Source organism: Macrotis lagotis, chromosome 1, assembly GCF_037893015.1.
Source record: "Macrotis lagotis isolate mMagLag1 chromosome 1, bilby.v1.9.chrom.fasta, whole genome shotgun sequence".
Classification (NCBI taxonomy): domain Eukaryota; kingdom Metazoa; phylum Chordata; class Mammalia; order Peramelemorphia; family Peramelidae; genus Macrotis; species Macrotis lagotis.
This window is the reverse complement of record NC_133658.1, coordinates 664398449-664409437: the sequence shown is the minus strand read 5'-3', so window position 1 is coordinate 664409437 and position 10989 is coordinate 664398449. Positions and strand designations below refer to the sequence as shown.

Sequence of the window (10989 nt, the reverse complement as noted above, 5' to 3'; positions counted from 1 at the left end):
GTTGAATTTCTGGATGGGGCTGGCTCTGCGGGATTCAGAGGAGAGAAGCAGAGGGATCTAGCTCCTCTGAGAGAGTGGGTTAAAAGGGGGATGGTATAGAGTCTTGAGTAGGCAGATGGTATTATAAGAGATCAGCTAGAATAACCTGAAGTATCTGGCCCAGGAGGTTGCAATGGAAAGAGAGAAGGAGTATATCTGAGAGAAATTTTGGAAATTTATTGATAAATTTGATATCAGGAATAAGGAGATGGAGGAGGGATTAGATTTATTCTATCCAGTCTCAGGGACAAAGTTGGTTGGCACCAATAGAATTTGCTGAAAGGTAGAGTTTTGACTTGATTTTTTAAATTTTTATTTTTTTATTTTATTTTTGCAAGGCAATGGGGTTAAGTGACTTGCCCAAGGTCACTCAGCTAGGTAATTATTAAATGTCTGAGGTCACATTTGAACTCAGGGGCTTCCGACTCCAGGGCCAGTGCTCTATCCACTGTACCACCTAGTAGCTCCTTGACTTGATATTAAAGAAGAATTGTTCACCTTGGAAGGGTAGTAAATTTCCTGTTGCTTGAGGTGTTCAAATAGAGGATTTATCAACACATGTTGGTGACATTTTAGAAATTTCTGCTCAGGTACCAGATGGCGTCAGGTTCCTTCTTACTCTAAGATTCTGTGTCATGTGGCAACTTCCTCTTTGGTCATTCTTTCTATGCCAGCTGACACCTTACCAACTTTTTACATCCACCCAAGGAAGGTAAGAGTCTCATTAAATTCACTTCCTGCTCTAAAATGCCATCTGTATCTTAGTCATTCAAAAATAGCAGCATTCAGTCTCCTTTCAGTTCAGTTCAGTTCTGTTCTGCCTCTCAAGACTTCTGCTAAAAGGGCAGCAGTTTTAATACTGAACCATGCTTTAGGAAACCATCCAGTTTGACACATGCTTTCAACCCTCCACTCAGGGCAAGAGTTCCCTAATACTCTCTCTTAAAAGCTCTTTCAATATCTTTCTCCCACCAAGCAAATCTGCCTTCCACTAAAACTTGGCCCTCTTCCAAGCTCAAAAGGTTATAGAATTTTCCCATTCTTCATCCATTTGTTTACATTTAGTATTTGTGAAGCTGCCATGTGAATTTGTATTATATAGAAAGTGTGAACTGTGAGACCAAAGGCTTACTATAGATCAGAAAGACTCAAAGGCATCCTCTTATTAACCTAAACTCAAATGAGCAGGGAAGTGAGTCTGAAGTTTTATTAAATGGAACCTACTGAAAAGGCTGGGACTTCTTTAAAACCCTACCTGGATGACTCTTCATGGTCTGAGCTGGATCCTGGATTCATAGGATAAAATATTTAGAGCAAAAAGGAGACCTTAAAAGTAACCTAGCCCAATCTCTTCATTTTACAGATGAAGAAATTGAGGCCCAAGGGATATTAAGTGACATCCAAATTTCCCAAAGAATAAAGTAACAAGATCATGTCACTGAATCAAAACCTCTGTTAAGCTTCTCCTAAATACAAACTCAGGAATGGTACAAGGAACAGACTGGTTAAATTTGGGGAGATGCATTAGTAGATTGGTTAACAGAAGCTGACATTTTTTGTCACACCAATCCATAAAATCTAGTGAAATCTAGAGAGGTTGTGATTCATGGGTCTATGTCAGTGAAAGGAGGAGTCATAAAAGAGAAAGAAATCTTAGTTTTTGAAGTGTTGAAGAGAAGGTTCCAATCTCTAGGGCTGTCATAATGCTGTCCACATAAATTAATTGAAGAGGATGGTGATTAGAACTGTGATTACCCCAGCAAATACCCTTCAGGGAAGGTGTTGGCTTTCAGAACCATTCAGGAGTGGGGTCTCTCCTTTAAGAGTTCTGAGAAACCAAATGTGCATCTAATTCCTCAGAGAATTACAACACTATAAAAGGTCTGAAAGTTTCTAGTTCACATAATTTTGACAATTTCTAGAAATAGGACAGCCCATTTAAATCTGTCCCCATTTATGGCAATTTATGTTATTAAAGAATAATGTTGATAATATCATGAGTAACACTTGTGGTTATTACAATATCTAACAACTTAGCTAAGTAATTTTCACCTCACCCTAATGGGTTAGGTCAGCACCCTCACCTTTTTCATTGATGAGGAAACTGGGACACAGGTTAAATGACTTACTAGAGTGAGTCAGTGGCAGAACAGGAAAAAGAATGTGGAAATCCTGATTTTCAGAATGGGGTAATGGAGGCAGAGTCCATATTGAGGCCAAGGTAGATTGGGGTTCCCAGAAAAAGACATGTTAATGTAACATATCTATGTATATCTATGTAATATATATATATATATATACATCCATATATATTTATATATCTATATTAAATCTAATACATAGATATGTATTGACTCTATTGACTAATACAGGATGTCAATTATGTGCAGATTTTTAAAAAAGTTAAATGGTTAAAGAATATAGATGTCTATTTTCAGGTAGTATAGGCACTTGTAGAGTCTACTTCTTTATTAAAAATAGTCTGTAAAGAGGACCACTACTTATTACCCATTTCTTCCTGCCATGTTATGAAAAATAACACAAAACCCTTTAGGGACTGAAAACCGTCAAAGTGTACAATTTAGCAGTTTTCTTTGATTCCCCAATCAATGATCATTTCTTGATATTTCTATTCTTCAAAGTTGAAACTTGCTCCTTCAAGTAAAAGTATTGCCTGAAATGTTCATGACTCTGTGCCTCCTAAAAAAATGCTGGGATCAAGTGCAGAGAACATTCAACTTCTGGAACATTAATGCCCAAGATCCCATCTATACCATTCTCCATTCATCTGTCAACTCACCTTGTCAGCTCATTAATTTTTCAAATCAAATTTTCGGTGTGAACACTCACACCTTAGAAATCAGCAAACTCTTCTCATTAGTCATTTCACTCATGATCTGACTCTTTGTGATACCACCTTTCCTTCACCAGCTCAAGTTACAGATGAGGAAACTGTGGTATATAGGTTAAATGACTTGATCATGGTCACACAGCTAGTAAAAGTCCTGAGACTAGACTTGAATTCAGCTAGAGGATTGTTTTTATTAACTTCACCACCTATCTGTCCCACATATTTATGTACTGGTATTTTGTGGAATGTAGATATTTTGAGAAAAACAAAATTTTCATAATTGTCTTCATATTCTCAGGACCAAACATAATGCTAATGGTCTGTTTAAACTGAAGTATGAATTACAAATTGTAAAAATATAGAAATTGATTTTGCATGTTTTATAATTCTGAGTGGATCTATTTTATCATGTAGAAATTAAATTAACTTTCAGTGGCACATTGGAAGTACTATCACTGATTATGTTGAATGTATGTATATATATATATATATATGTATAACTGACTCATATGTATATTATCTTTATGTTTTACCATCCATTTAAAGTTTCACTATATTTTATATAGCCCTTCAAATCACTGATGTGGAATTGCTATCCTGCAGTTTTAAATTCAAAAATCTGGAAAGCTACCACTATTTACTAAAACTGATTATGTATTTTTATATATGACAATAACATTTCACCTTGAAATTGTTAAACGAGTTCAAATTAAATCATATATGTGCAAAATAAGTTTCATTGAATATACATATATGCATATATATTGCTGGAATAAAAATGAAAAATTCTAATAAATTGGAGCAAATTATAAATAAGGGCTAAATGTATAATTTCATTTATAGACGAGATTTAGTAAAGGGATTAGAAAATAACAATGCAGATCAAATTTAAGAGTATATCTTGAGGTGGCTAGGTGGTGCAGTGGATAAAGTGGATAAATGGATAAAGCATGGGCCCTGGAGTCAGGAGTACCTGGGTTCAAATCCACTCTCAGACACTTAATAATTACCTAGCTGTGTGGCTTTGGGCAAGCCACTTAACCCCATTGCTTAGCAAATAAAAAATATATCTTGAGAACATTTTTTTATTTTTAGAGAGTCAATTGTTAAACATTTTCCAGCATATTCCTGGATTGGGTTCCTACTTGGTTGGTTGGCTCTCGTCTGCCTTATTGAAGACCAAAATGACATCACTATGTTTGAGACAACCCACAGTGTGTCCCTACTGTGGCTGATCAGAGCAATAGGAGCCTGGAATGCGGTGGGCCACAGGAACACCTGGGCCGGGTACTCTAACCTAGGCATCGCACGTTGCCTTCCTCCTGGAGCAGCAGCACGCTCACTGAGAGGGCACTCCATGCGGCCGGGAGGTCTTGTGCCAGTGTCTCCCATATAATTCTAAAATTTTTAAGGGAGGCCTTCAGGGCTTGATCGTCCACGCAAGACTTCTACGTATAGATTCAGTAAAGTGATGGAATAAATGTCAATGGAGTGGATAAATTGGGGGAAAATGTGTCTGTCGTGGGCACATTTTTTTTTGATTCTCAGAGAGTCCGTCTTCGGGATTTCATTCCGTTCAATACCCATTTACTAAGCACCTACCACGTGCCAGCTGGGGCACACAGACAGGCAGTCCCCAGCCTCAAGGAGCTTGCGATCCAGTGGGGGCCCGTGCAGAGAACTACAGAAAAACACATTAAAGTCTATTAAAAAGTGATAAACAGGAGTGGCGAGCAGAAGGACGGGTCCCCGCGGCTCCCGCTGCCCCGGCGCATTTCTCCAGCTGCCCGGCGCAGGCCGGGGCTCGCCCCTCGGCCCGGCCTGGCCGGCCGGCGCAGCGCCGTCGGGGCGCCCTCGGGCACGCGGCAGGCCCCTGGAGGGCGGGCCCGGTGCGCCCCGGCCTCCGCGGCGCTCTGCCCGCGCGCTCGCCGGCGGCATGCGGCGGGCGAGGGCAGGCGGCCCCGGGCCTGCCCCTGGGGGCGCTGTGAAGCCGAGCCGGGCCCGCAGCTGTCCTCCCGCGGAGGGGCGACTCCCGGGCCGAGGTGCCCGCCCCGCCCCGCCCCGCCCCGCCGGCCCGGGCTGCCGCGGCGAGGGGCGTGGCCCGGCGCGGAACGACGGCCTCCTCTCTGCGCACGGGGCAGAGCCGGCGCCAACTCCTGGGCTGGCGCGGGGCTGGGACGCGGGGCTCGGAGCCGCCGGCGGTGACTGCCCGTGGCCGCGTCCCGCGGGGCAGCCGAGGCGCGCGGCGTGGGCAGGTAGGGCCTCTCGTCTCCCCGTCCCCCCTGCGCGCCCCGGAGCGGGGCCGGGACCCCGAGAGCCGAGCGGACGCGCCCGGAGAGCGGGGGCTGCCGGCTCTGCTGGGATCCCGGGGGGCGGAAAGAGCGGCCGTGGAACAATTAAGTGGTGCTTGGCGTCCCCCCGTTGTTCTCGGGGTGCCCGCGGCTTCGCTGTCCCGGTGGCCCCCCACTCTCCCCCTCAGTTGGGCATGGAGCTGAAGAAGAAAGGGGGCGCCGGGCGGGGGGCGTGCCGGGCGGGGCGCCGGGGGGTCCAGGTGAAGTGGGCGGCGGCGGGGGCCGGAGAGCCGGATGGGGCCGCCCCGGCCTCCTTTGTTCGGGCCCCGCGGCCGGGGGCGCCCCGGGTCCTGTTTCCTGGCCCGGATGGGAGTGATTCGTGGTGGGGATGGGGGTGGGGGCGGCGGGGGGCGGCGGTGGATTGTAACCAGCTTAGGGAGTGGAGCCCCCGGCGGGAGGCGGGCGCCGTGTGCTTCCTTAGGGGGTGCAGAGGAGCGGTGGAGGGGTGATGATGAGAGGATGGCGCGCACGCGTGTGTGCGTGTGTGTGTGTGCGTGTGTGTGTGTGTGTGTGTCTGTGTGTGTCTGTGTGTCCGTGTGTGTCCCAGCTGCCTCACCTTCCCCCCGACGCGCTGTGAAGCTTGCGGCCCCGTGTTCATCACTGCAACAAGTTGTGTGCTTTGTGGCCCCGCTGACTTTTGCTCAGTAGTTGGTGGAAATCAAAGCTTGCCGGGTCATCTTGGAAGGTGAACCCCGGAGGTTTCCTTTTGTAGCCTTGGAAGGAGCGGATACGAGGTGTTACTCCGCATCCAAAGACATTATGGAAAAAGCAAAGAGGATGCGGTCACTTTCACCTTTGCTTAATTTTATACATTATAATAGTAGTTTCAAAAAAAAAAACTTTCAGGAATGTCTGGGGAAAACCACCAAAGGGACAGACATTGCTAAATGTATGAATCACATTATGTAACATTCACTAGAAAAAACCCGATTTAAGGACTTTCCTGGCAAATAATAATAATTTGTATTTAAAAAAAAAACTCACAAATAGTTGAGAGGAAGTGTAGTTTTCATTAGAGAAAAGCTTTTTTTTTAAATCCCTCAGTTGTGCTTTCCACTGTAAGCACTGTCGGTCAGAGTCTGGATAAAGGAAGAAACACATGAGAGTTTGAGGCAGTGTACTTCTATTGAGGGGACATAGTCCTTAAATTTATCTTATCAAGAATTGGACAAATTAACCCTCCTGATATACAAGGGGATCTGATAAAGAAGCAGTTGTCTTTTGGGGGAAAAGAAGTGGGTGAATGATCAATATTTTTGAATGGAGTATTTCAAGCAAAACTATGTCTGGGAGGAGCCTGAAATTTCCAGGCATTCATGGTCTGGCCCATGGGACATTGATGGAAGGGGCCCAACATTTTACTGAATGTGTGAGGACTGTTGTAGTGATAGAGAGAGAGAGAGACATTCAGTAATACTCTGATTGAAGTATTCCTGGGCAGACTGTTGACAGAAAAGACTGGTGTTTGTCCTCAGACAGCCCTTAAACTGCAAGGGGGCCATATTTGTTCTTGGAGAGAGTGGTACCCGACTTTTCACCTCAGTCCATCTCTTTAAGGTGAACCAAGTTTGAAAGTTGACTTTAGAAGGAGAATGAAGAGCTTGCTCTGGAAAAATGTTTCCTACTCACTATGGTAATGGAAAAGCATTGTACATACTGCTGAGTTTGTGCCTTTTTACGTGGGGATGTGGTCAGCTTTTCAGGGCCTGCCTGCTAAGCAATGGGACATGTCCTCAGAAGCCATTGTGAGTTTTAAATTGAAGTGGGAACTTTTCCAACCAGGCAAGCTGTTTGTTATTATAACACAAAGCTGTGCAAAACATTCTGCCTTCTACAGTTAACAAAGAGTAACTTTTTCAAGTTTCATCATTTTTAACTTTTACAGAGTAATTCACATCATTAAGAGAAAACCACACTTGATTATCTAACGTTCCAAATAGCAATTGAAATATTCTTTAATGAAATATACATCACAATAGAAGATGAGTGCTACAAAGGAAACACTTGGGGGTGGGGTGGTGGTGGTGGTGGTGGTAGTGGTGGTGGTGGGGTTGATTTGCTCAGGGAGAAGCTGATTTTCCAGCATCCGGCTATCCTATTGTGTGATCTTATACAGTAGTAAGGCCTGCTTTACCCCTTCTAAATGAATCATCATTTTGCCAGTATCAAAGACAGGCTTTCCCCAACTGTGAAACAGGACCCCTGAAGGGAAATGGAATGGGGGTGGTGGACTGGAGTAGAGGATCCTGTTTATCCTGTATATAACTTTGCTTTGGGTATGTTTGATTCTAATGTCTCTCCCATTAGATTGTAATCTAATGAGGATGGGGACTGTCTTTCACCTCTTTTTTGTGTCCCTAGGGCTTAGCAGAAATATGAATAATTTATTAATTTTCAATAATATTGCTTATTTATTGAGACTATTAGAACGAAGACTGATTTTTACCCTCCTCTACTACTAATAAGAGGAGGTGTGAATGTTACTTTCTAATTTGTCTATCTTCTAATTTGTCTGTTCTTCAGGAAGGTGTGAGTGAAATTTGGAAGTACAGATCTGAGATTGGTAGGTTTAGAATTATGGCCTTTATGAGGGAATTGAAAGAACAGTGGAAAGACCTGAGTTGTAGTGTACCCTCTGACCCAGTTTAGGACTTGCATGAAACCTTTCATGTCTTGGGACACCAAGCAGTTCTTAAGGCTGTAAGCTATAGATGAGTTACAGATCTTCCCTTATAAAAGGAATTTGCCACTTGGAAAGTTATCTACACTGATTAAAATCAGTTACTATTACAGCTACTGCCTCTGCTGCTGTTGCTGCTACTACTATTACTACAACTACTGCTACTACCTCCTTTCTATGAAGCCTTTCCTGATGCCTCCAACTTCTCATGTCCTCCTTTGAATTACTTTGTTTTTATTCTCTCAATATATGCATCTAAGTATAGATGTATAAATATGTATATATATTTATGTATAGAAAATAGACACATCCAACATTTGTCATCTTCTTGTGAGTAAAAATTGTTTGATTTGTTTGGTTTTCCCTTTGTTTAGCACAATGCCTGGTGCATATTAGGTTTTTAATAAATCCTTGTTGATTGACTAATATGATTAAGGTAAAAGGAAAACAAATTAACTAAAAATTAATTAAATTAATTAAAAATCTATTAGGATGCTAATATGTAAAAACACACCATTCCTTTCAGTAAGCATGTGTAAAAATGAGAGGTGTATAAAAATATCAGGAAAGAATCTGCTTTTTTTTTAAAAGTTTTTTTTGAGCAAAAATCATTTTCTCTCTTTCCCACTCCCTCTTCCAATGGAGAAAAAATGAAGTAAAAAGAAAAGTCTTGTAACAAGTATGCATAGTCAAGCAAAACAAGTTTTTGACTTGGCCATCTCCAAAAAAGATATATATTTTCAGTTTTGCCCTCCATGATAGTAGGTGGACAGCATGCTTCATCAATCCTCCGGAATTATCATTGACTATTGCATCCATCACATCTCTTAAGCTTTCAGATTTTCTGGTTTTCACAGTGAAAACATCTTTTTTCTCAAGGTGTCTCTGTAATCATGAAAGATAACAGGTAACCCTTGGGTTAACATTTCTTAGGACATCAAAATTTGCTCCTGGATTGGGGGGGGGGAGATACTAGCTTAATTTTTATTTGTACACAGATTTTTTTTAAAGGAGGAATAGGGAAGGAGGGAAGGCAAGCAGTTAATAAAAGGAGGAAGTGGTTCAGTGAAATTGGAAACATATGAAGTGGTCTTTCTTAGCATTTTCCCAGCACATGCTTTTTAGAAGTCCTGGCAGCAGCCCCTTTGTAGAAGACATTTTTCCTTTGGAAAGTGTCAAGGGTCTCTCTTTACAAGATCCTCTGAGATCATCACATTTCTGGGCTCTGTGGGAACGAAATCCCACAGGATAATTTCTGTACTCATCTTTCTCCTACAGAGGAAGTGAGTCCACTTAGGAAGAAGCAAGAAGGAAGAACAGAAGTGGAATTTTTAGCATTTGTGGAAGATGGGTTTGGAATACAGAATTATATGGAGAGGTAGGAAACATCTCAAATAGCCTGGGGAGAGGACTGTTCTGACAGTAGTCACCAATGCAAACATAGAAAGGACTTTAATGTTGGACTCCCTAAATTTGCTATCTCTTCATCTGGGGGATAGGGTCAAAGTAAAATATTGGGTGTAACATAGATACCCAAGATAAGACTTAACATCTAGGTTTGTCTTCATTTCCTTTGGTACATAACTATTTCATGATAGAAAAACTTCATTCTATTTTCCTGAGTTCTTTGCAGGTGGCATAGGTCAATTTTCCAGTATCAGAAAATCCTCTTGTTTATTTTAAAATTCAATTTTAGGTTGGAGAGGCAGGTACAAAATCTGGCAAACAGCAATAAGTAGGTCAGGATCTTCTTATATTCAACAAGGTGACAATGAAGATGGAAAAGATGGTTTGGTGATGTTGGGGGCAGAAATTAATGAAGGGAACTGAAGCTATCTTATTTGAGCCTCACAACAACTCTGGGTCATAGGGGCTATTATTATTTTCATTTTATAGATGAGCAAATTTGGGTAAACATAGTTAGGTGACTTGTCCAGGATCATGCATAGTGTGTATCTGAGGCTGGATTTGAACTTCCTGACTCTAAAGTCTTAGTCAAATCCCTAACACCACTTAACTGCCTTATAAAGGCAAAGATGAAGAAGAAAGCACTCCCAGCATGGAAGATAGAAAATGGAATGGTCTTTTTTTGAGGAATAGAAAGTAGATTTGCAGAGCTGATTTGTAGAATTTATGCAGGGGTAAATGAGGTATAAGAAGTCTGGAAAGGTAGGGAGAAGGCAAGTCATTGCTTCTACCCTGGCAAAGCTCTACATCCAGAGGCCTCCCTCTAGCCTTTAAATTACATCATTGGAAGTACCCTCCTACCCTGTGCCCTCTCAAATTGGAAGACTCCTCCTCCAGAATTTCCCTTTAAACTGGGGGACCAAGGACAGTTATGTCTCATTGTTTTGATTTTTTTCCAGCCTGTACTCTAAATGTCTTCTGACAGTTATTAGCATCTCATTTCTGTTTTTTTTTCTCCGCTTTTCTTGGACTAGTTGAGCAAAAGACTACTGGTGTGGAAATTCCCCTACACCAATGCAAATCTGCAAACTTAGCAGGAACTAATACTAACACACCACTCTAGATAGTGCTTTAAGACTGAGTGATGATCATTTAGCTAGGTTGTGCCAGAGGCAGGATTTGAACTTGGGTCATATATTTTCCAAGACTTCCCGCTCTATCCACTTGGTTCTCATGGAACTTCTCATACATTGTTTTTTCAGTTGTCAGTAAAACGTCCATCTTTGGCAGTTCCTATTTTAGTGTAGGATCCTGGCCTAGTTATTTTAGGAAGCAGTCTTATCTTTTCTTTGTGGGACCTAAGTATTTAAGTTTCAGCTTCTGTATTTGTTCTTAAGTTTTTATTTAGAAGGACAGATGATAACCAACTCTGGTCTTTTTCACTAGGATATTTTAATTTTAAAAGGATATACTTCAAGATTAAGGAAATCTTCCATACTTAAAGTTGGGGTGGGAAGAGAAAGGGATGAAGCTGTTACTATCTGGTAATAAACTGTAGGGTTGGGGCAGCTAGGTGGCACAGTGGATAGAGTCAGGAAAATTGAGTTCAAATCCAGCCTCAGATGCTTAATAATTACCTAGTCGGGCAACCCCATTGCCTT

General features: G+C 42.2%; 1 protein-coding gene across 2 annotated transcripts in view; it reads left to right on the top strand.

Annotated features, from left to right (window-relative positions):
- The first annotated feature begins 5051 nt into the window (after nt 1-5051).
- MYO1B (myosin IB) overlaps nt 5052-10989 on the top strand; it is a 215343-nt gene continuing 209405 nt past the window's right edge. The window contains exon 1 of one of the 2 annotated variants that reach the window (XM_074215472.1): nt 5052-5145. The gene's annotated coding sequence lies outside the window, so the exon portion shown is untranslated. Of the gene's footprint in view, nt 5146-8313; nt 9300-10989 lie in introns of those variants that run through there. The other variant, XM_074215473.1, reaches the window with a different exon arrangement.